The 26,681-nt window shown below is 41.0% G+C and overlaps 1 non-coding gene across 1 annotated transcript; it reads right to left on the bottom strand.

The window, feature by feature from the left end:
- Nucleotides 1–3,712: 3,712 nt before the first annotated feature.
- Trnal-caa lies at nt 3,713–3,787 on the bottom strand. The gene has a single exon. It is a non-coding gene; the product is annotated as a tRNA-Leu (tRNA).
- Between the last annotated feature and the right edge of the window lie 22,894 nt (nt 3,788–26,681).

The following is a 26,681-nucleotide window of genomic DNA, read 5'->3' as shown; positions in this document are numbered from 1 at the left end:
AACCGTAGTTAAACCAAGACCAGGCAGACCTAATGTAGTGACGAACAAGAACCATCGAGAACTGCAGAAGGTGGTTATAAATAAATCGCATCGAGTCAGCGGAGGGAATCAACCGTAAGTTCCAAAGTGTTGGCTGCCGCCCAGCTAGCCCAATGACTGTGCATAGGGTTCAAATGGTTGAAATGGCTCTGAGCACTAAGGGACTTAACATCTGAGGCCATCAGTCCCCTAGAACTTAGGCCTACTTAAACCTAACTAACCGAAGGACATCACACACATCCATGCCCGAGGCAGGGTTCGAACATGCGACCGTAGCGGTCACACGGTTCCAGACTAAAGCGCCTAGAACCGCACGGCCACACCGGCCGGCTGTGCGTAGGGATTCAAGAAAGACAGGGTACAGTGATCGAGCAGCTCTTCACACGCAATGCATTTCTGGATATGCTAAGCAATGATTGGAAACGAATGATTTAGAGTGATGAATCACGCTCCATCCTGTGGCAACCCGATGGAAGGATATGGGATTTGTTGAATGCCTCGAGAATGTTACATGCCATCGTGCGTAGTTTAACGGTGAAGTACGGAGGAGATGATATTACGTTATGGAGGTGTTTCTCAGGTTTGTAATGTGGTCCTCTTATTACGATTAAATAAACGCTAAAAGCTGAATATTATCAACACATTTTACTGAGAGTGATAGAGGAGAGGTACATGGAGAAGGAAAGGAAGGTGTATGTTGTGTTCATTGATCATGAGAAGTCTTTTGACTGTGTAAGATGGAACAAACTGATGGAAATCCTAAGGAATCATGGAGTTGACTGGAGGGATAGACGGCTAATTAGAAATTTATATTTGAACCAGAGAGCAAGAGTAAAAATAGGAGGTGTGATAAGTGAAGAAATTGAACTGGGATGAGGTGTAAGACAAGGTTGTTGTTTATTACCAAAACTGTTGAATATCTACCTGTAGGAAATTATTAATGGAAGTTTTGATGGAAGGAGAGGAGTTTGTATAGGGGAGCGGAAAGTGGAGTGTATAAGATTTGCAGACGACATGGTTGTGATGGCAGAGAGTGCAAAAGAGATGGAACAATTGTTAGTTGATCTAAACACAAAATTAGAAGAATATGAAATGAAGATTAACAACAAGAAAACGAAAAGCATGGTAAATGGGGGAAAGGGGAGAAAATGCAGTATGAAAATAGGGGGAGAGAAAATAGAGAAAGTGGATAACTTCAGTTATTTGGGAAGTGTAATAATGGATGATATGTATTGCTCAACAGAAGTTAGGAAAAGAATTTCAATGACAAAAGAAGGATTCAAGAGGAAACAGAAATTACTTTGCGGACCACTCAACAAAGATCTGAAGAAAAGACTTGCCAAATGTTACATCTGGAGCGTTGCACTGTATGATGCGGAGACCTGGACATTGAGGAAGCAAGATGAAAGAAGATTGGAGGCACTAGAGATGTGGATATGGAGAAGAATGGAAAAATTGAAACGGGAAGACCGAGTAAGTAATGAAGAAGTATTAATAGGAGTTGGAGAAGAAAGAAACGTGCTGAAAGTCATTAGAAAGAGAAAACGGAACTGGATTGGACGTTGTTTGACGAGGGACTGTTATTGAAGGAAGAAGTAGAAGGTATGGTGGAGAGTTCAAATGGTTCTAAGCACTATGGGACTTAACATCTGAGGTCATCAGTCTCCTAGACTTAGAAGTAGTTAAACCTAACTAGCCTAAGGACATCACACACATCCATACCCGAGGCAGGATTCTAACCTGCGACCGTAGCAGCAGCGCGGTTCCGGACTGAAGCGCCTAGAACCGCTCGTCCACAACGGCCGGTTATGGTGGAGGGAAAAAGGGGAAGAGGAAAAAGGAGATATCAAACGCTGGACAGTATCAAAGGAGACAAATATTCAGAAATGAAAAGACTGGCTATGGACAGTCAAAAGTGGAAGAGGCTTAACCCACGACAAGACCTGCCGTAAGGCAGAATACCATACTATTACTTACGGCATTTTGTAGTAACACTAGAGGAACAGTTTGGAGACGACTATTGTTTGTGTCAGCATGACAATGCACCCTGTCATAAAGCAACATCTGTGAGGTACTGGTTTCTGGACAACATGTCTGAAACGGGTGCGCTTGCCCAGAGCCCCGTCCTGAACTCAATGGAATACCCTCGTAATGGGTTAGAAAGTCGACTTCGCTCCAAACCTCATCGTCCGAGGCCACTGCCTTCTCTCGTTTCGGCTATTGAGGAAGAGTAGACATTCAAACACCACATTGAAAGTTTCCGGAGCAGATTTCAAGCCGTCATAAACACGAAGGGTAGACACACCTCATATTAATGTCCGCTGATAGCTATCCGCTTACTTTTGATCGGACAGAGAAATGGCACGCAAGCAATATTTGGAAAAGCACAATGAGCAAACAGACTTTACCAGACGTTGACGCAGCAATATCAATAAAAAGCTTTCCTCCACGCTAAAGATACGATCCTTTTACTGTTATACAAAACTAAGACATTCTCTATATTATTAAATGACAAACCCAGCTGTTTGTGCCTGCTGCCGGCTGGAAACTGCTTAGCAGATGGGATGTGGGTGTAACAAGTATTTGATTTTATATTTTTCTTTCAATTATTGAGCGAATTTAAAATGTTCTTAGAATCTACGTATTAACAGGTATGATCTTACGTTAAAAGTTTAACAAACTAAGACAAGTATTACAGTTAGAGACTCGAAGTGGCCGAGCGGTTCTAGGCGCTACAGTCTGGAAACGCGCGACTGCTACGGTCGCAGGTTCGAATTCCGCCTCGGGCATGGATGTGTGTGTTGTCCTTAGGTTATTTAGGTTTAAGTAGTTCCAAGTTCTAGGGGACTGATGACCTCAGAAGTTAAGTCCCATAGTGCTCAGAGCCATTTGAACCATTTTTGAACAGTTAGAAACTGCCTGTGAACTGATGTAGCATAACTCATGGCGCGCAAATAGCCAGACTGTATTCATACATTATTTGAAAATGAGAGCACGTAGCGACTCCCAGCAAACGTTGGACGTAATTTCAAATCCTTACGAAACTTTCTCTCGCTGACGCCCCCGCTTACTACATTTTCGCTGTTCAAGCAGTAAAACTGCCACATACGAACGTTTTAATTTATTATCCTTTTTGCTAGTGACCATTTGCAACTCATTTTTCAAACAATATCCACGTACGTCACTGAATGTACCTGTGAAATTTATCGTTGTACGACACAGTTCAGGAGATACGACGTCATAAATATTGAGATGCATGAAAAGCTAGCTTTTGCTTGAAACGGAGTGCAGATAACCCAAATAATACCCACCCAGTGTTTGAATAATTGCAAACATTATCTAAACTGAAACTTCCTGGCAGATTAAAACTGTGTGCCGGACCGAGACTCGAACTCGGGACCTTTGCCTTTCGCAGGCAAGTGCTCTACCAGCTGAGCTACCCAAGCACGACTCACGCCCCGTCCTCACAGCTTTAATTCCGCCAGTACCTCGTCTCCTACCTTCGAAACTTCAAAGAAGCTCTCCTGCGAACCTTTCAGAACTACCACTCCTGGAAGAAAGTATATTGCAGAGACATGGCTAAGCCACAGCCTGGGGGTTGTTTCTAGAATGAAATTGTCGCTCTACAGCGGAGTGTGCGCTCGTATGAAACTTCCTGGCAGATTAAAACTGTGTGCCGGACCGAGACTCGAACTCGGGACCTTTGCCTTTTGAGGGCAACTGCTCTACCAACTGAGCTACCCAAGCACGACTCACGCCCCCTCCTCACAGCTTTAATTCCGCCAGTACCTCGTCTCCTTCCTTCCAAAACTTTTTCTCGTTTGCATGCTTAACGTCAGTTATTTAACATATTAACTCATTTGTAAAATAATCATAAGTCTGAAGCTGTTTTATTCGCGAGAGTTAGATTCTTTAAAGATCTTGGGTTTACTGGTTTGCATTTAATAAAATATTCCGGGCTATTATGTCATGGTCGAATGGATTTCACCTTAAAACCCAACGTTTCGTCCCCATCTCCGGAGGACATTTTCAAGAGGGATCGTAGTTTATTTGAATTTCCGGTTCTTACCCCGACTGAGCAGCGAGCTAGGGTGCGAATCAAAGAAGCAACGATCCCTCTTGAAAATGTCCTCCGCAAGTGGGGACGAAACGTGGGGTTTTGTGGTGAAATCCATTCGACTACGGCATAATAGCCCGGAACATTTTATTAATTGTGACATTTCTGGCCGTGAAAGTTTACATTTTACTGTTTACTTGAAGAGCGCAGCCCGTGCGACCAGCTGAAAAAAAAAATGGACGCTGGTCTTCTTGCCCCATCTATCTTATTGTGCGGATATCCGACGGAAAAATATTGTACCCGTGTTGGAAGTATTGTGGCTCGAATCTTCATACAGCCATTCAGTCTTTGCAAAGGCTCTTACTAACTACTTTGGGCAGACAACGTGATTGTTCATTAAACAAGGCGATACCAGCATCGTTCCTCAGTCCTAAATCAGCAAATTACACCACGTCAATAAAGTGGCAGGGAGCTAACAGATATTGAACAGTGTCACGAAAAGCAACTTCGGAATCTGATGTGGTATTTTCCCCAACACCAATTCTCCACTTCAAAACACAGCAGTTAATGCAGACGTTAATTACATATCACGCAGTGTGACAGCAACTTGTGAAGCAGTCCTAAGGTTGCAGGCGGAACTAACTGCCTCCATGATCACAGGCTGGATAAGAAAAGCAACGCGAGCGGTCTCACATAAGGTCGTAGACATTTGCGAACATCGAACAAATGGTTCATGCACGAAGGTTTGCATGTAGAAACTGAGGTACAGTCAACACGTGCTAATTCGAATCTTGCTAAATCGAATTTCTCGATAAAGCGAACTTGTCGTTAACTCCCCCTAAAAATAACCTACAAGCAATATAGGTTGAATTCATGTTTTGCAAGTGTAATGAGAGCCTTTTTAGACCATAAGCGTCTCGCTTTATTTCAAAGCATCTTCGTGTGTGTGTGTGTGTGTGTGTGTGTGTGTGTGTGTGTGTGTGTGTGTGTGTGTGTGTGTCAGTGTGGGAGGGAGAGTGAGGGAGGAGGGGGTTGGGATGTGGGGGACTCTTCCACCTACATTCTACAACCTCTAGCGACCACAGAGTGTCACATAAAACAAAGAAGCCACAGATAACAAAACAAACGACGATCACATCTCGCAGCGTGAAAACAAACTACATGAGGTGTACGTACCTCCAAACGACATGAAAACGTATACACCCTGAGATGACAAAAGTCATGGGATACCTCCTAATATCGTGTCGGACCTCCTTTTGCCCCGCGTAGTGCAGCATTCGACGTGGTACTGACTTAACAAGTCACTGGAAGTCCCTGCAGAAATACGGAGCCATGCTGCCTCTGTCGTCGTCAATGATTGCGAAAATGTTGCCGTTGCGGGATGTCGTACAGGAACTGATGTCTCGATTATGTCCCATAAACGTTCGATGGGATTCATGTTGCCTGTTCTGGATGTCCAAATCATCGCTTGAATTGTACAGAATGTTCTTTAAACAATCGCGAACAGTTGTGGCCCGGTTACTTGGCGTACTATCATCCATAGAAGTCTCATCGTTGTTTGGGAACATGAAATCCACGAATGTCTGAAAATGGTCTCTAAGTAGCCGTGGCCGAGCGGTTCTAGGCACTTCAGTCCGGAACCGCGCGACTGCAACGGTCGCAGGTTCGAATCCTGCCTCGGGCATTGATGTGTGTGATGTCATTAGGTTAGTTACGTTTAAGTAGTTCTAAGTTCTAGGGGACTGATGACCTCAGATGTTAAGTCCCATAGTGCTCAGAGCCATTTGAACCATCTAAGTAGCCGAACATAACCACTTCCAGTCAACGATCGGCTCAGTTGGACCAGAGGACCCAGTCCACCCCATGTAAACACAGCCCGTGCCATTATGGAGCCACCACCAGTTTGTGGTTCCCTCTTGAAGACTTGGTTCCGTGGCTTCGTGTGTTCTGCGTCGTACTGAAATCGGGATTCATTTGACCAGACCTCGGTTTTCCAGTCGTCTAGAATCGAACCGATACGGTCACGAGCCTAGAAGAGGCGCTGCAGGCGGTGCCGAGTTAACAAAGGAACTCGCGTCGGTAGTCTGCTGCCATAGCCCATTGACGCCAAATTGCTCCGCGCTGTCTTAACGGATACGTTCGTAGTACGTCCCACATCGATTTCTGCGAATATTTCTCGCAGTGTTGCTTGCCTATTAGCACTGAAAACTCTACACAAATTACGCTGCTCTCGGTCGTTAAGCGATGGCCGTCGGCCACAATGCTGTCCGTGCTGAGAGGTAACGCCTGAAATATAGTATGCTTGGCACACTCTTGACACTGTGGATCTCGGAATATTGTATTCCCTAAGATTTTCGAAATTGAATATACTATGTCTCTAGCTGCAACTAACATTCCCCGTTCAAATTCTGTTAATTCCTATCGCGCGGCCATAATAACGTCGGAAACGTTTTCTCATCAATCACCTGAGGATAAATGACAGCTCCAATAATGCATTGTCCTTTTGTACCTTGTGTAAGCGATATTATCGCCGTCTGTATGTGTATTATTGCTCTCCCATGACTTCTTTTCCACCTCAGAGTGTATATCCAATGTCAGTGAAGTGCATTGTTCTAAAACTCGAGCACTTACGTGTGAAAACATTAGGAATGGAGTAGCAAACAAGAAATCGTGAGTAGCTAATCACCGTAATTTAACAGTAGTAATGTAAAACATGAGAATTGTTTACGATCTGGACAAACAATTTTGTTAGAAAAACCATATTGTTACAGCGATCATGGAAGATATTTTGAAATAAAGTGTAATTCGTATGGTCTGCATAAGACTTTTGTAACCTATATTAGTTGTATATATAAGACTGCTGAAAAAAGAAGCCCTAAAAGCAGAAACGACAACACGTATATGATACCTGGATTCGCTTTATGTTTGAAAAACCTTTATCAAACGACCAAATCGAATTTGTGTTGGTACATTAGAAAAAAACAAAGTGATTGTCATGACAGACCACCACGCAAAAACTGTAGGAGTCGAATTCAACTCCTGTCTAATATTCCGTAATTCGGATTGTTTCGTCACTTTTGTCATTCAACAGTTCGCGACACTTCTTTTGTTTTGTGAACAACGCATAACTTACTACAGCCCATTAATTAGTATTAAAAAAACTTCAGAGAGGTACAAATGTTTGAGACGCAAAAAGACGCAGATTATTGAAGCCGTAGAATGTGGAGTGAAAAAAGGATGTAACTAGAAGTTTGGAGATTCAGTCACCCAAAGCATGAAGATAAGACTGGTGAAGCGTATTGCATCGTAAGGGAAGGGAGACCGGACCCGGCGAGATGAATTCCGGGCTTTGCAGAATGCTTACTGGTATGTCTTAAGGGCCCTTTACAGACTCAGGTTCGTCTGAGCAGTCTATATTCGCAACGAACGTTTGCACATCTGGACTGCACTGTTCAATTCTCATTTACATCTTCCAACAACAATGCAGCATTTGCGCAACTGTGAATCAAAAGTTTGAGAGTGCAAAGTATTTTCTGGCCATGCGCAAATTAATTAAGTTTACTTATAAGATAATCACTCTGTCAAGCGCCATTGTTTCGGAAATTATAAGAAGAAAATTACCAGTACTGAGGAGATGAACCCGAAACTCCTTCACATGTTAATCTTTTTAAGGAACTACAAATTGAAATAGAGGACAGGTTTAACTACGTACGACGAAGAGACATATTTTTGTGTTATTGCATTATATTAGCGAGTAAATTAGAAGTAATAAAACGGTAATGATCATATCGATAAGTGTTTATGAAAGACTTATAGTAACTTGAGATAGTTGGCAGCTGACAGAAGCAATGCGGCTCTGAAATTTTCTGTTGTTTTATCACCTTCATTGTTGAGCCACACCATTCCGGAAACACGTTGAGTCATGTATGAAACACTAAAGCACTTCATAGGTCTCCACATCTAGTGTGCACATCTGGTCTGCGTCAGTTCAAGTGCCGACAGACTTCGCACAGGCCGAACACGGAAAGTAACAAAGACAAATTTTTCAGTCGGCGATTCATTCGCATGCAACACTGCCTTTACAGACAAATCGGTGCAGATATCCGCGCGCGTAAAGGGCCCTTTAGTCAGATTAGAGAACAAAACATGCCCGTACCTGTTAGTCTGGACCCTGAAGGGTGAGGCGTAGGACTGCCATAACGTACGTTGCCGACCCTGGACAAAGACTTCGAGAGCTTCGGAACTTTAGATTAAACAATCTGTCGACGATAAGTCTGTGGATGCAAATAAAACCACGAGGAGCTAGAAAATCTCAAAGAATATAAATGATACAAACTTTCTTAAGTCGATCTACCGTTGTATGGAGATATTGTGTTCGTGGTACATACGCGCGGAGTGAAACGTAACTTCCACAGTTGGCATGCCTAGCGGGTAGAGTGGGAATATATTGAAACACATACATTAAAACCTCAATATTTTAAAATACACTCCTGGAAATTGAAATAAGAACACCGTGAATTCATTGTCCCAGGAAGGGGAAACTTTATTGACACATTCCTGGGGTCAGATACATCACATGATCACACTGACAGAACCACAGACACATAGACACAGACAACAGAGCATGCACAATGTCGGCACTAGTACAGTGTATACCCACCTTTCGCAGCAATGCAGGCTGCTATTCTCCCATGGAGACGATAGTAGAGATGCTGGATGTAGTCCTGTGGAATGGCTTGCCATGCCATTTCCACCTGGCGCCTCAGTTGGACCAGCGTTCGTGCTGGACGTGCAGACCGCGTGAGACGACGCTTCATCCAGTCCCAAACATGCTCAATGGGGGACAGATCCGGAGATCTTGCTGGCCAGGGTAGTTGACTTACACCTTGTAGAGCACGTTGGGTGGCACGGGATACATGCGGACGTGCATTGTCCTGTTGGAACAGCAAGTTCCCTTGCCGGTCTAGGAATGGTAGAACGATGGGTTCGATGACGGTTTGGATGTACCGTGCACTATTCAGTGTCCCCTCGACGATCACCAGTGGTGTACGGCCAGTGTAGGAGATCGCTCCCCACACCATGATGCCGGGTGTTGGCCCTGTGTGCCTCGGTCGTTTGCAGTCCTGATTGTGGCGCTCACCTGCACGGCGCCAAACACGCATACGACCAACATTGGCACCAAGGCAGAAGCGACTCTCATCGCTGAAGACGACACGTCTCCATTCGTCCCTCCATTCACGCCTGTCGCGACACCACTGGGCCGGCCGAAGTGGCCGTGCGGTTAAATGCGCCGCAGCCTGGAACCGCAAGACCGCTACGGTCGCAGGTTCGAATCCTGCCTCGGGCATGGATGTTTGTGATGTCCTTAGGTTAGTTAGGTTTAACTAGTTCTAAGTTCTAGGGGACTAATGACCTCAGCAGTTGAGTCCCATAGTGCTCAGAGCCATTTGACACCACTGGAGGCGGGCTGCACGATGTTGGGGCGTGAGCGGAAGACGGCCTAACGGTGTGCGGGACCGTAGCCCAGCTTCATGGAGACGGTTGCGAATGGTCCTCGCCGATACCCCAGGAGCAACAGTGTCCCTAATTTGCTGGGAAGTGGCGGTGCGGTCCCCTACGGCACTGCGTAGGATCCTACGGTCTTGGCGTGCATCCGTGCGTCACTGCGGTCCCAGGTCGACGGGCACGTGCACCTTCCGCCGACCACTGGTGACAACATCGATGTACTGTGGAGACCTCACGCCCCACGTGTTGAGCAATTCGGCGGTACGTCCACCCGGCCTCCCGCATGCCCACTATACGCCCTCGCTCAAAGTCCGTCAACTGCACATACGGTTCACGTCCACGCTGTCGCGGCATGCTACCAGTGTTAAAGACTGCGATGGAGCTCCGTATGCCACGGCAAACTGGCTGACACTGACGGCGGCGGTGCACAAATGCTGCGCAGCTAGCGCCATTCGACGGCCAACACCGCGGTTCCTGGTGTGTCCGCTGTGCCGTGCGTGTGATCATTGCTTGTACAGCCCTCTCGCAGTGTCCGGAGCAAGTATGGTGGGTCTGACACACCGATATCAATGTGTTCTTTTTTCCATTTCCAGGAGTGTAGTTATCGAATCTCTCCACACACAAAGAAGATCCGCGTCCAGACAGTTATATACTACAAGAGATGTGAGAAAATCTAAAGGCATGAGCTTCTTAAGTATTCTCTGAAATTTTTAAGTATCTTTCTTCTGAAGTGTTAAAAAAATAAGCAGGTAAAAATCAACTTTCTTTCAATTTTAATTCTAGAAGATACTCTTTGCTTACCTTTGTAAAGTAATACGCATGTCACTGAAACTAGAGTACCAATTTTTTTTATCTGTACTGTTTCCAGTTGTAGGAACAACATATTGATCATTCAAACTTTGGTCAAAGTGAACTCTCACGTATCTATTTTCTCACATCCCCCATTTTCAAACTGTCGAGAGTTGACAACGATGCCAGATCAGATCGTTTCTACGAGAAACTCAAGAAAACGTTAATGCGGTGATAAATCTGAAAGTTAGTTAGTCTTCTCACTGGGCATTGTCCTATCTGGAGGCGCTACACCGTTGCCTCCTCCAACATCTGAACTGAGCAACCCAGCGTGTTATAAGGAGCTTTTAGATAAAACCACAGAGCATGTCCATATTTTTTACATTAACAGACATTGCCAGAAATGAAAAAGTTATATTTGAATGTGACAGATAAAAATTCTAAAACTGATCGGGGATCGAACCTGCGACTTTTTAAACCGTAGTCTGGCACAACTGTTCCTTTCACATCGAGTATCTGTGTGTAATGCGAAAGGAGCACAAAGCAACCAGCGGCACACTGAGGCTTGGAGCAGCCATGTGCGGCGCCCTCGTGCGAGAAACGTAAATTCTCTGGTAACATTTTTAGGTAACTAAGCAACACGACAGATAATCGGGTAGAGAAAATATCAATTTACTATTAATGTTTCGTAGGTAAATCTACATCTATCCGAATAGACATGAAGACTACTTCGCCATTTGTGTTTGTCGTGTAAGCTTCTGTGAGCAAGTTGTTTTCTGAAAAACGCGCTAGCTGACGCTGATACGAATCATTATTCCAGTGTTCGACTAAACGAATGTGCGAACATAGTTAAACAAATTCGCACAGGTCATTGTGACACGCAATGGTCGTTTCGCAACTGCAGCCTACAAACTGCGTCATTTTACATCGTCTTTTTGAGGAATTACTTATCAAGAGTAAATAAAGACTAAGTAAAAAATTTTTATGGTAGAGAATGTGGAACGTTGAAATTTCGAAAATATTTTCATAATGTTTTCTGAATCAAACGCTGCTATGGTATACTACAAGCTTGGTCAAGGTCATAATATGGTAAAATAACCATCAATCGTGTTCATCCAACAGTTGTTGCCACTGGTAATTTGAAACGTACTCAACAATTCATCATTTCAAACTGTCAATGGAGAGCGTAAAAGGTTATAGTCGGCGTTAGAAGCGTTGAGACAATGATCGATGAGCGCGTATTCTTCTGCAGAATCTTTTCAAGACTGGAGCTCCGACAATTTGCATTTAATTACTAGTGGACACGCAGGACATTTTGTAAAAGCTTGAGAATCATTTCGAGGTGACGTAATGCTTTTCTGAAATCAACTGTCACGCGTGGTGAAACGTGCAGCCATTATTGTAGCCCTGACACATCATAAAATGGTCGTTATAAAGGTTAGATGTCACCAATGAAACAAATCCAACCAGTTGTTCGGAAAGTGATGGGAAGATTCTTTCATGGCATGTCGTCCCATATTAATGGTGCGGTAGGAACCGACTTAAGGAAGAAAATACTGTATATGGATTGTTATCTGCGGATGTGATTAGTCTTTACAGGCTATGTTCGCAATGTTGGCTAAGTGATAGTATTTCAAAAACGATGGGAAGATTACGATGGGGGTACTTGTCCAATTCATCTTGTGTCTAGACAAGTGGGTTGCAAAACTTTTCCTCTGATGGAACGCTTTGAAAATCATGACACTTTCATGCAACACCTTATTGTGATAGTTAACAAAATTTTGAAGAATAAGACAATCTCTTTGTTTTCAGTGATTACTTCACTTTTAAATCATAACTAATAACACAGAAATCATAATGAAATTTTGAAAAATATTGGTGTCATGAAAATGTCGGAAATTGCCATATTATTATATTGCTTCACAGAGCACTTACTCGCCTCCCGCAGAACGCCAGTGTTCTGTGGGACACAGTTTCGGAATCTCTAATCTAGACACTGCCTCCATTGTTTACCAGGAAGGGAAGGAATTAAGAGACGTGTGAAGCTCCAGAGACCGATGTCCTGCAGAGGTTACGACAGCAGATCCAATCTTTCTACGTCAGAGCAATTCTGGAACTGCTACACAGAAGGAAACAATGTATGGATTCAGATAGGAAAAGGTTGAAGTACACTATGACGCCAAAAGTCATCGAGCGCCCACCGCTCGTTCCAGAGACGTTCCCATCTAACGAAAAGTGCGTAAGATCTTCAGCAACTGATATAGTGTTCAGTCCTCAGGAAGTATTTCCACGAAGTTCTTACACTGCGAAGCCGAAATCATTTTCCTTTGGTCCTCAGGAACAGTAAGTGACTTTTTGCGTGAATTGCTCTGGCACGCAACGTGAAACTGTTTGATAGAACAAGTGCGTCTCCACACAAGATGGGCCCTCGCGTCCGACGACCCATATTTGTGCCAATGTCAACACCACGACACCTGCAGCTATGACTGAAATGAGCACGTGACCATCGGCACTGGATGTTGGCGCAGTAGCAGAGTGTTCCATGGTTTGATGAATCCCGATACCTACTTCATCATGCCAATGGGAGGGCGCAAATATGTCGTCTTCCAGGACAACAGCTCCTTGACATGTGTACTGCGGGATGGAGACAAGCTGGCGGTGGATCGATTAACGTCTGGGGAGCTTTGTCGTGGCGATCCATGGGTCCGGCAGAGTTCACGCAGGGCACCATGACGGCCAAGGCGTATCGTACACTGGTTGCAGACCATTTACAGCCCTTCATTACGATCATGTTTACCGACGGCAGTGGCATTTTTCAACAAGGTAATGCGCCATGTCACAAGGTCAGGAGTGTGAAGGAGTGGTTCGAGGTACACAATGGAGAGTTCCACTTGAAGTGCTGTCCCCCCAGCTCGCCAGATCTGAACCCAGTCGAACACGTCTGGGATGTGACTGAACGTGGCGTCAGAGCTGATCGCCCCCGTGCCCAGAATTTACGGAAATCAGGTGACTTGTGTGCGCAGATGTGGTGCCAACTGCCTCCAGCGACCTACCAACGCCTCATTGTTTCCATGCCACGACGCGTCGCCGCTGTTATCCGTTCCAAAGGTAGTCAAACAGGCTGTCATAATGTTCTGGATGATCAGTGTATATTTTGTTCCACTCCAAGTTACTGTGATGTTGGTAGGTTAAATTTTAGCGAAGGTTATTTACCGTACACAAAAGAAGCAGCTGGTAAGAGGTGGGAGGAAGAGTAGCAGCACGGAGCAACATCGGTCGACCAATGTAGGCCCAAGTCTGCTATCCCCCCCCCCCTCTTCCTCCTTGCCCTTCCCCCACGCCACAACCTCCTCTTGTCCACCGTGACCGTTTGTCGTAACGACGCAGGCAGAATGAGAGCACGTTTCTCGAGATGACACGTTTCCTATATCGCAGCACGGCCATTGTGAGCTGCAACGCCAATTTAACAAAGTACCTCGATGACTTTTACTTCCGTCTTTCTTCTTTTTTGTGTTTACTTTTTAGCCGCGCCGATGTTTGCCTTGAGTGCCACAGGAATGCTGTCCCGCGGGATATTAAGTTTTTACGGGCGACTCACCCACTGGGTGGAATCCTAGAGGCGGCTGCGAGTGCATCCGCGTCCGAGGCTGGCTAATAATCGCGTTATTTATCGCCGCTACTGCCGGGATCCGTTACAGAAAATCCCGAACCGCACTTATAAACACACCACACTTCGGACCACATTGCAGCACGTAGCTACGAAATGACGGCTGCGTTAGGTACAAAACTAAACAATGAATATTGCGCAGAACGTGCTGCGGACTCAGCTCTCCCTTTGCACATGTTACTATGGTTTTATTCTATTCAATGTTTAAATGAGGTTTTTAAAAACTTTGTCACGTAATAAAAGAAAATTTGTGTCAGTTCCTTGAATTGAAGTTCCTTGGTGTCCAACATAGTAACTATTTTGTTTGACTTATGTCTAATTTGTGGTGGCATCAAGTCTTAAGCATATTACGAACGCTCCGATACCATGGAGTATCGACCACTTCAATTACAAAAAATACTATAATCTTGTCTAAATCGAATTATACGTACTTCATAAGCTAGGTGAACTACTGCTTTCTTTCGATACGAGTAGAATGATTTTGAAGCTCAATAACAAGAAGCACGACTATGTAAGTTATTTACAATAATGTTTTTACTAAATTATATTTACGTGAAAAGTATCTGTAAAGTCAGTTTAAATACTTCCTTTGCAACAATGTAAATAATTATATTTTTTTGCGTACAATTACAATGTCACCGATCTCTTTTCCTTGAAGGAAAAGGATGACTAAAAAGTCAATCATACTTGTGCAGTCGCAGCAAGAAGTTGGAATTTGATGGCTCATGTGACCAGGTGGAAATTATATTACTGTGGAAGCTGAATGAATGCTGTGAACAAATTGTTTGAGTGTTCAAAAGATACAAAAGCTGAAATGGATGACCTTTTCTTACATAATAGTTAGTCACCACTTGAGCTACTACAATTTTAGAAAGTTCCACATTTTTTGTACAGTAAAAACTCGAAACAACAATCGTACCCTGAAGAAGACAATGGTGTCAAATGCAATAAGTTAAGTACTAGATTTATAATTTATCAAGTGATTACAATCAGTTTTGCGAATAATTACGAATGTCTTTAAAGTTGGTCCGTCACTGGAAATATGATCTCTTTTGAAATAACACAAATTACATAGTGAACTGGACTTGGGATAAATATATAGTACACCGACTAGGATTCCAGGCTCACTTACGTAGCATTAGGAGTTCGAAACACCGTGTAATGAACCTGGCTCAAGTTGACGTAGCGTCCGTGTAGCTTGGAGAATTTGGCAGGACGTCGTGTGAGAGACGCGGGAGATGTTGTAACCTCCCCGCAAAATTTTCAATGACAATAGGCCTATTTAAAAATGTTAATGGGAATAGAGCCAAGTGTAACCTCGCAGCAGAAATAAAAGAAAAGTCTATGATAATGAAAACGAGCTAAATGTTTGATCCCCACAAAATTATAGAATAATAATGACCCAAATGTAAACTCGACACAAAAATTAAGAAATCAAGATTAATCATTAAACCCACAATAATAGGGCAGCAGCGCTGACCTTAGGCCCTGTGCAATAATTAATCTGATAAACTGATTCTGGGAGGAAAAGCATAGGAAATATTGTTTCAATTGGAATGATTCTTTTCTTAAAAACGATTGCTTTGAAAACAAAATTATTATTGGGGCATTTCTTGAACAAATTAATTACAATTAACATACATTACATTATCAGATGTGCGCAATGCTGCTTCATTACCTTATTTAACAATATACCTTGTCCCGAGCCTAGACCAGAGACCCATGTCGACGCCCGCCGACTCCTCACACACAACATCCGACTGAGTACAACTCGCAACTGAACTCTCGCGCGGTCAAGCGCAGACTAGCAACGATAAACAACTCTCTGGTCAGAGATTCTGTCATGCCTCGCCATCGCTGCTACTGAATACATACGCGTTTCATAACCCTCCACTGGGGGGGGAGGGGGGGGGCAAAAATTTGGCAGCGATGGTGAGTCATTTGGACTTGCCATGAGCAACAAATTTTTTTTGACTAATTAACTTTACAATCACATATGTAGAACATGAAGTAAATGTGGTGCACATGCACCGAGTACAAAACATATTAGACAATAATAAAATGTGAGTACAAAACATATTAACAAATGACATAAGTGCACATGCACTGAAAAACTCTTTAGCATTTTCACAAGAAATAAACGTAATGGCAAAAAATCATGTTGACAAGTGACATAAGTGCACATGCACTGTAGTTCAGAATATATCAGCAAATCAAAATGTACATACAATGAGTAGTAATCATCTTAGAAAATGACAAAAGTGCACTTGCACTGTAGTTCAGCAAATCGAAAAAATGTATAGGCCATGAATATAAATGATGTTAGCAAAAAAATAATTTTCACTATGTTACAAGAATTATGGTAGGAAAGGGAAGGATTGCATCATGGTTGTAGCACTTTAGGTTGCACGCAGCTGCACTGAAAGTCCATATCTTTCCACAGAAGTACAACACCAAGTGAGACAATCTGAAGTTCTTTTCCCAGAAGTGTTTATCAGCGTAGCCAAGACACTGAAATGTCGTAGTAATATTCCATGTTATCATTTTGGCAGTACATCAGGTACACCAAACAGTGGGACCATAATAACGTCTCCATCGCTCACGGTGGTGGACAGCATGTCGTGTCAACACCACGCTCTTACAAGGCACACCAACGTAGAATCAGTGCAAAAACCAAATATAGTGCTCCATGATCAAGAGGATATACAGGACAAATGGATATTGCAGTAATTCAAGGTAGTTAGGTCAGAAGGTGAAGGACATTAGGTCACATACTAGTCTTCATTGGGAATTACATTAGTAGTTTGCGGCAGTCATAGCCCAGTTATTGAACATTTCTGTACCATGTATGTAGTATTACAGAAAAATGTTCATTAATTGTTTTACAGAGAACATTGGCACTCATTCTCTAATTACAAATCATCAGAAGTCATTACTTAAAACAGGAGGTAGTCAATAATATAGTATTACAGAATAATGCTGATATAATCATTGGTCATCCCAATACAGTAATCAGTAGCATTCATTTCCCAGTTACAAAGCATTATTAATTAATCATTGGTCATCCCAATACAGTAATTAGTAGCATTCATTTCCCAGTTACAAAGCATTATTAATTAATCATTGGTCATCCCAATACAGTAATCAGTAGCATTCATTTCCCAGTTACAAAGCATTATTAATTAATCATTGGTCATCCCAATACAGTAATCAGTAGCATTCATTTCCCAGTTACAAATCATTATTAATTAATCATTGGTCATCCCAATACAGTAATTAGTAGCATTCATTTCCCAGTTACAAAGCATTATTAATTAATCATTGGTCATCTCAATACAGTAATCAGTAGCATTCATTTCCCAGTCACAAAACATTATTAATTAATCATTGGTCATCTCAATACAGTAATCAGTAGCATTCATTAAAGCATTATTAATTAATCATTGGTCATCCCAATACAGTAATCAGTAGCATTCATTTCCCAGTTACAAAGCATTATTAATTAATCATTGGTCATCTCAATACAGTAATCAGTAACATTCATTAAAGCATTATTAATTAATCATTGGTCATCCCAATACAGTAATCAGTAGCATTCATTTCCCAGTTACAAAGCATTATTAATTAATCATTGGTCATCTCAATACAGTAATCAGTACCATTCATTTCCCAGTTACAAAGCATTATTAATTAATCATTGGTCATTTCAATACAGTAATCAGTAGCATTCATTATTCAAGTGACATATTATTCATAGCTAATCAGTACTACTCAGAACTCTCTTAAACTGGTATCATTATTTGGGATTGGTAATACATTTTTTGTTAGAAATGCATTGCTTTGGGTATTTATAGGGGAAAGCAAGACGAGAAAACGAAAAAATTTGCTTCTGGGTTGTTCCTGTAAATGAAAATGTGTAACGTCATTCGTCAAGAGTCAGCTGTAGCAAGGTTATGAAACAAGTAGAGTATATGTAATCACATTCATAAATGACATAGATTTAATGAACAACTGCTTATAGCACATTAATTTCATAAATAATTTCTCCTGCAAAAATATATAAAAAAATGGATTATTAAGCTGAAAGAAGAAACGCATTTTATGCTGAAAAGTAATGAACTTCGAATTAACAGGTAGTGAAATGTGTATAAAGATGTGTTCCATAGCTGTCCTTTCCAAAACCTTCAGTCATTATACTATGCAATATAACACCTGCTGTCAAAGCGAACTGCAACAAATACTTAAATAACTACATAGCATGAATACATAACTTCCACATTATCCTCATCTGTAAAGAAAAACTTCATTATCCATCACTTCATTATCTATATTATCAAAACTCCATTATCATCATCACCTGTACAGAAAAACTTCATTATCCATAGTAGCATATTCTTCATCATTATTCATCAGCATTCATTATCATCTGCAAAAAAAATCACTTCATTACTCATTATACAACTATTCCTTATTTCTATCATATTTCATCACTAAAACTAAGATGTGTAGTTCTGTCTGACAGCCTGCATCAATCGCCTCGTATTCTGAAAGAAAAAATTAGTTAAGACTGCTATTCTACGATGTGTATAGTATATTCTTGTTAATACTTGTTAATTCTGATCCATTTACTCTTCATCACGAAGTATTGCATTCTCTTTCGTTCATTCCGAAGGTGAAATTCCCATTTTTGTTTAATTTATTTCTTTCACGCATCATTTCTTTCTGAAATTGATGAACAGAGATTAATGTCTTGCATTTAAAAAAATTTACTCATTAAATAATGACTGGTTTATGGTAACATAATTAAGCATACAGCATAACATGACAAAAAACGTAATATGTGATAAAACAAAGATAGTGTTCAGAGGCAAAAATGTACCCAGTGTATCACAATGTAGCAGTAAAGTAGTCACGATGTTGAGATATCATAAGGCAAAATGTCAAAGTCAACTGGTGTTTGCTATATTTTAACTATTTCATAGTGCATACAAACAAAATATGAAAACAATCGTACAAACATAAAAAAAGATGACAAGAAATGTGACCTTCTTTGTGTTCAGCTTGTATCTTGTGTAGTTAATAGAGGCGAGAATTAAAGACTTTAATGGAGAGATAACATTGCATAATTATTCATAAGATACGTAAGTTTCTCTGGAAAAAATGTGCACAGTCTGATATGTAACGACAAGAAGAGCGACCTGCTAACCTTACTTTGCCGGGCACTTGCCAAGAAAAAATACGATAATCATCAATAAGTAGTCACATAAATATAATTGCATAAGTGGTCATAAAATGTGTAAATTCATCTGGAAAAATATGCACGGTCTGATGTGTAACGATAAGAAGAGCGACCTGCTGACCTTACCTTGCCGGGCACTTGCCAAGAAAAAATACGATAATCATCAGTAAAGTAGTCATGTGAATACAATTGCATAGGTAATCATAAAAATTAGCAAATGGCATTTTAGCATGTTAAATCATAAAGTGTCTTCATTCAATAAAAGGCTTGATGTTTGACCAGTGGTGAGTGCCTTTGGATTTTCTAGTTCTCAAAGTTTCGACGTGTACAACATTGGGGTGAGGAATGCTGCGAATCCGATATGGACCTGCGTATAGAAGCTCAAATTTACTGCACCTACCTTTTCTTTGTTGGATAAATAGTGTGTACGTACTAATATTTTCTGTCCAATGTGAAAGTCACGGCGTGTACAAACCTGTTTTTGCTGTCTTCTCCGGCGCTCTGTGGCACGTTTGATGTTGTTCAGCGCAATGTCAATTATTTCATGGTGTCGTAGTCGACGAGATGTAGGAAATGTTACTAATTCTTTAATTTTGTCAGGTGGTTCAACATTTTTCAATATAACAGACGGAGATAGCATAGTAGATTCATTTGGAATGGAATTAATTACATCTTGGAATGAGAATATGTGTGTGTCCCAATCAATATGTCTTTTGTGGCAGTATATTCTACACAGTTTACCAATTTCTTTCATTAATCGTTCACAAGGGTTCGAAGAAGCATGGTACTTGGATATATAGATCGGAGAAATGTTTCTAGCTCGTAACATGCGTGTCCATACAGCAGAACGAAATTGTGATCCATTATCGGAAATTACTTTCAACACATGCCCTACATGAAATAGAAAATGTTTTACAAATGCTTTCGAAACAGTTTTAGCAGTAGCTTTGCGTAACGGAGTGAAGGTAACAAATTTTGAAGTGAGTTCAACAGCGACAAAGATGTAGCAAAAACCTCTATTAGTTCTCGGAATTGGACCAAAAATGTCTACAGCGGCCATATGTCTTAATTTGACAGGTACAATTGGATGTAATGGAGGAATATGTGAAGTTGTTTCTGACTTAGCTTTCTGGAAGATTTTACATGACGTTAAAACTCGTCGTACACGTTTCTCCATGTTGGCAAAATAACAGTTCTGTCTCAGTATAAGAAAACATTTTCTACCTCCGTAATGTGCGTAACTTAAATGAGTATACCAGATTAATTTGTTAACAAGCTCGTCAGGAATGCATAATAACCAATTATTGCTGTCGTGTTAACAAGCTCGTCAGAAATGCATAATAACCAACTATTGCTGTCAGGATGAGAGCGGCGAAACAGAATGTTATTGCGTACAGTGTAATGGTTTCTAATCGTAACATTATTCCTATCTTGCCAAAGGTATTTAATCTCTTTCCAGACGTTGTCTTTACTTTGCTCTTTTGCTATGTCCTGTAATGACGATGAAATAAAATTTTCAAATGCAACTCGCTGAATGTACATGACGCTGAAATTTGCTTTGCAGAAGTTGGTTGCGATGTCTTGCTGATTGTTGCTGAGAGAACGAGATAGTGCGTCTGCTATAACATTTTGTGTGCCGGGAATGTGAACAATTGTGAAAGTAAATTCCTGTAAATAAAGCTTCCATCTGCTTAATCTGTCGTGTGAAAATTTAGCTGAAAGTAAAAATTGTATCGCTCTGTGGTCTGTGTAGACGGTGGTATGTCTTCCATAAAGAAAGTGCCTAAATCTCATAAAAGCCCAAACAACACATAATGTTTCCAGTTCTGTAACGGAATAATTTCGTTCAGCAGGTGACAGAATGCGACTTGCAAATGCGATGTTTTTAATTACTGTAGAGCCAGCTTCTTCAATTTCATGGAAAATATGTACGCCTCAAGCGGTGTTGGAACTGTCGATGGCAATGGAAAAATTTCTGGTAAGATCTGGGTGCGATAAAAGTGGTGCATTCAACAAAGCATGTTTCAGGTTCATAAATTCAGAATGAGCTTGCTTATCCCAGGACCAAATAGTGTTTTTACCTGTCAATTGGTATAATCTAGGTGTGTCTAAAGCAGAGTGATGAATAAATTTAGGAAAAAAGTTAATTAAACCCAAAAAACTGCGTAGTTTCTTCTTCGTTGTAGGAACAGTAATGTCACGTAAAGCTTGAAGTTTTTCCGGATCAGGCGCAATGCCTTCTGCTGAAATTACATGTCCAAGAAATTTTATAGAAGTTTTCCCAAAATGCGATTTACTGAGATTAACTGTGAGTCCTTGAGCATAAAAAGTTTGCAACAGTTGTTCAAGAATCATAGTGTGTTCAGACCAGTTTGCTTCTGCAATAAGAATGTCGTCTACGTACGTCGTGATAATGTCTTTCTTGCAAACGTGTGTCGAATGGCGTCAAAATTAATAACATTTTCGTGAACAAGATTCTGCGTGTCAAAATTATTGCTTACGTTACTGGAATATGCAACCTGTACTGTATCTGGTCAAAATTTATCGTACGTGCTGTTATTTACGGGAGGATGTTCTGGCATATCCACTATTTGAACTGCTCTGTTATTTCTTCCTGACGTATTACGCTATAGATGACACCTATTGTCTGGTTCATTCATGATAATATGTTGTTGCTGATGTTCTTGCTGCTGAAAAGATCGACTGTTATTAAATGTACGCTGAAAATTGTGCTCATTATTTTTACGTCTGTCATGATAGTCACTTCTATACGGCGCATTGCGATAGGAATTGAAATACTGTCTTTTCTGTACGTAGTTATTTCCTTGCTGCCGTGCGGTACTATTTGTTGGGGCTGAGACTGTACGTGCACGCGGCGAAACATTAAAGCTTGGCTGACCTTGAAGACTATATTGTTGGATAGGTATGCTAACCGGCTGACTTTCATGCTATTGCGGTGAAAAACATCTATTGTTACCAAAATGTGTTCGCTGTTGCTGCTAATTTTACACATACTGATGATTAAAATTTTATCTGTTATTAAAGTTCTCGTGGTTCTGGAGTGCCTAATGAAAATTGTCACTTTCGGTAAAAATTTGTCTTATCGGGTTTTCATTACATATTCTTAATCCTAGGTAGAGCAATAGTTAAAGAGCTGTTTTGATAGATATAAAAGATAGTAGAAGAGGAGGCAGCAGTGCAGAAAACTAAAGATGAAACAGCACTACTACAGCTCGGGGCCCATGCACGCTACGGCACATATTCATTAAAGCGTAATGAATCCCCTGAGATCGATTACGCGCTACAAATAAATTTCAGCTTTTGAGTTACAGGCAATGTCGGTAAAAATTCAGAAATAAATTGCTGTATCCATGCTGATTGTAGTTTCTGTATTACAGGCAATGCTATTGAAAATACAAAAATAAATCGACGTATCCAGTTCAATGCGTGTATCTGTGCCCTGTCATTTTTAAATTCCTTAAATTTTCTCACTGATAGAAAATGTTTGTAATCAAAATTATCATCTCTGTATGACGGAACAGGTTCAGGATTGTATGGGAATCTGTTTGACTGTGACTGTTCTGAATCTAACTCGCGTATTCTCTGTAGATTACCCAAATTATACGCACTGCGTGAGTCTGACAAATGTTCGCAAAGTGGCGTCTGCTGTGATGTGTTAAACCCTGAAACATTTTTTATCTCTGTTACCTCTTGCTGTAAACATGACAATTTTCTACGTAAGGTGTTATTAGATGAATCGATCTCATTGATTGTCTGTTGTAGATTTTGAAATTCAGGTGTTTGATTAAATGAAACCGGTGAGGTATCGTCTGATTTGCTGTCATTATTACTTTCAATAACGTCAATACGACTGGCCAATTCATCATATTTTTCAGTCAATATTTTTACCTGATCATCGGTTTTAGTGTCACAAGCATTAATTTGTTTTTGAATTTTACGTGTGGTTTCGTTCAATTTTTTAACGTCTGCTTTAATGACATTGGAATCCTGTGTTAGTTCTAATTGTTCGAGTCTGTCTGTCACTGTCTGAAAGTCTGCCGTGTGTTTGTCTGTTTTCGATTTAAGATCAGAAATTTCATTACGTAATTCGGTGTTCAACTGTTCGATGGTATTAATTTTGTCCGATACTGTAGCAATATTGTTGTCTACGTATGTTTTTGCCTTCGCAAACATTTTACGTTTATCTTCTTGTCTCTGTGCAGTGATTGTTTCCATGACTTGACGTTTTACTTTATTTTGATCCTGTATAAATTTACGGAAACGCGTATCACTGTTTTGTAGGTGATAATTAAAGCGCTCGTCAATTTGAGTGTTCTGTTGTTCGAATTTCGCGTCTATCTTTTCGTCCATTGTGCGCGAAAGTTCTGCTGTCATTAATTTAAACTCGTCGCGTAATTGTGTTGCCTTTTCAGAGCATTGTTTACCGACTGCGCTAATTTCCTCTCTAAGTGTTTCTGTTATGGCTGTTTGCATATCCCTTAATTCCTGAGCAACAGACCTAATTTCTTCGCTACTTTTCCTAGCACAAGCCTCAATTTGCACACGTAATTGTTCCTTAGTATCATGACACTGCGCGGCAACGTCTCTAATTTGTTCACTAAGCTGTCTGGAATTGTTGTCTAATTTTTCATTTAACTGTCTGGAATTGTTGTCTAATTTTTTATTAAAGTATTGTTTGAGTTTTTCGTTATCTTGTTTGTTATCTTCACTCTGTGGTCTGACCTGTTCACTAAGTTGTTTGAGATCTTCTTTAAATTGTTTGGAATTGTTGTCTAATTTTTCATTAAGCTCTTGTTTGAGATCTTCTTTAAGTTGTTTGGAATTGTTGGCTAATTTTTCATTAAGCTCTTGTTTGAGATCTTCTTTAAGGTCGTCTTGTTTCTTACCCTGTTGTAGCAATATTGCCATAATTTGTTCCAAGGTTACATTACCTACTCTATTCTCTGTACTGTTTGATGGTGTATCTGCAATTGTCACGTTTTGTGAGACCATTTGGTCATTCTGTAATTTACAAAAAGGTTTGCCAGTCGGATGTACACTGTCAGTCACTATTTCAGAATTAAATAAATTTCTCCTACTTTGAGTATCCTGTTCATTTTCATTAGAAAAATTCGTTTGTCCGTTACGTGAATTTTCCAAACCGGGTGTGTTAAGCTGGGCAGCGCTCATTACAATAGAGCGCCCCGCGTCATCAATTGTCGTCAAATTAACGGAGGAGACAATTGAGTTCGTTTGTTCATCATTAAGATATAAATCATCATTAGTGGTTGGAACGCACTGATTGTCAGTGAACGCAGGATTGTCATCATTACACTGCGTGACACAAGTACTATCGGTGAAGTTGTTTAAGTCGGTAATTTCATTCATTACACCTCGCGATGTACTATTAATAGTTTTTCGCGGCATTTTAACACAAATCACAATTATTCACAAATGAAACAAAGACAATGCAAAATTCAACAAATACAAGTACAACAAAGAGCAACGAATTGCCGATGATCTGTGAAAGAAATTGACAAAATTAGTAAAAGCGTTGCGCCAAATCCTAATTATATTTAAGTAAATAAGAGCAGATATCTGACTATTTCTCAGAAGATTCTCAAAGAAATACGATCCTGGTCCGGATGTCGCCAAGTGTAACCTCCCCGCAAAATTTTCAATGACAATAGGCCTATTTAAAAATGTTAATGGGAATAGAGCCAAGTGTAACCTCACAGCAGAAATAAAAGAAAAGTCTATGATAATGAAAACGAGCCAAATGTTTGATCCCCACAAAATTATAGAATAATAATGACCCAAATGTAAACTCGACACAAAAATTAAGAAATCAAGATTAATCATTAAACCCACAATAATAGGGCAGCAGCGCTGACCTTAGGCCCTGTGCAATAATTAATCTGATAAACTGATTCTGGGAGGAAAAGCATAGGAAATATTGTTTCAATTGGAATGATTCTTTTCTTAAAAACGATTGCTTTGAAAACAAAATTATTATTGGGGCATTTCTTGAACAAATTAATTACAATTAACATACATTACATTATCAGATGTGCGCAATGCTGCTTCATTACCTTATTTAACAATATACCTTGTCCCGAACCTTGACCAGAGACCCATGTCGACGCCCGCCGACTCCTCACACACAACATCCGACTGAGTACAACACGCAACTGAACTCTCGCGCGGTCAAGCGCAGACTAGCAACGATAAACAACTCTCTGGTCAGAGATTCTGTCATGCCTCGCCATCGCTGCTACTGAATACATACGCGTTTCAATGTTCACACGAGGGGCAGTTTTAAAGTTATAACCATCGTCTCAAAAAAATGAAGCTAAGACAATGAAAACTGGTGATGGTGTTAGCACTTTTCTACATATTCATTCTTCAACGCGACACACGTTTCCCAGCGATGAATGACTTGGTGGAGACCTTGGTTACAGACGTCTGAATTTTAGCTAGTCAGGAACTTTAAACTTCCAGAATCGCCTTGTCTCCCTGCTTTCTTTGCTCCTTTGTCACTGGGTCAAAGTGAATAAATCCAGCACTCGTCCATGACGACAAGGCGGCTAGAGAAATGGTCTGGATTGGCCTGACACAGTTGCAACGTTTTCGCTACTACCTCAGTCCCACGAATTTTTTGAAAGGATATGATCAGTCGTGGAACACAACTGGTGGCATCCTTTGCCGTATTTCAAATGTCATGCAAGATGTTGAAAACTGTTCCGTAACTGATGGTCCCAGCTTTGTCGATTACGGTATGACAGCTTCCGAACACCAGATTCTCCACTTCTATTATGATCCCCGACTCTGCACGGACGAATAGTCTTCCAGTCATCAGTGGACCCACTACAATCAGCTGGGCTTCGGAACTATAATAAAAATATGATGGTGCACTATTGCCGCCTGCTTCCACGAAGGCAGCATGGATTGCTGCACCGTTCTACTCCTTGAAATTCTGAAAAGGAATCACCCAAGATTTTCCATATTTATCAGTCAACTGCGCCCTTTTGTTTTGGCTCGTTTACTGGCTCACAAATGGCTCTGAGCACTATGGGACTTAACATCAGAGGTCATCAGTCCCCTAGACTTAGAACTACTTAAACCTGACTAACCTAAGGACCCCACACACATGCGTGCCCGAGGCAGGATTCGAACCTGAGACCGTAGCAGCAGCGCGGTTCCGGACCGAAGCGCCTAGAACCGCTCGGCCACAGCGGCCGGCCGTCTACTGGCGTGCTACGATACTGTGGTGCAGGAATTTCAATCTACAAACAACTAAACGCTAAGCATGTAACCATTTTTTTCAAGCCATGATTACTACTTTACAACTGCACTTCGTATATTCAAAATTAAAGTTCTTCTTC

This window comes from Schistocerca piceifrons, chromosome 1 (assembly GCF_021461385.2).
Source record: "Schistocerca piceifrons isolate TAMUIC-IGC-003096 chromosome 1, iqSchPice1.1, whole genome shotgun sequence".
NCBI lineage: Eukaryota > Metazoa > Arthropoda > Insecta > Orthoptera > Acrididae > Schistocerca > Schistocerca piceifrons.
The sequence above is the reverse complement of the archived record's forward strand: the minus strand, read 5'-3'. Positions and strand labels throughout refer to the sequence as shown.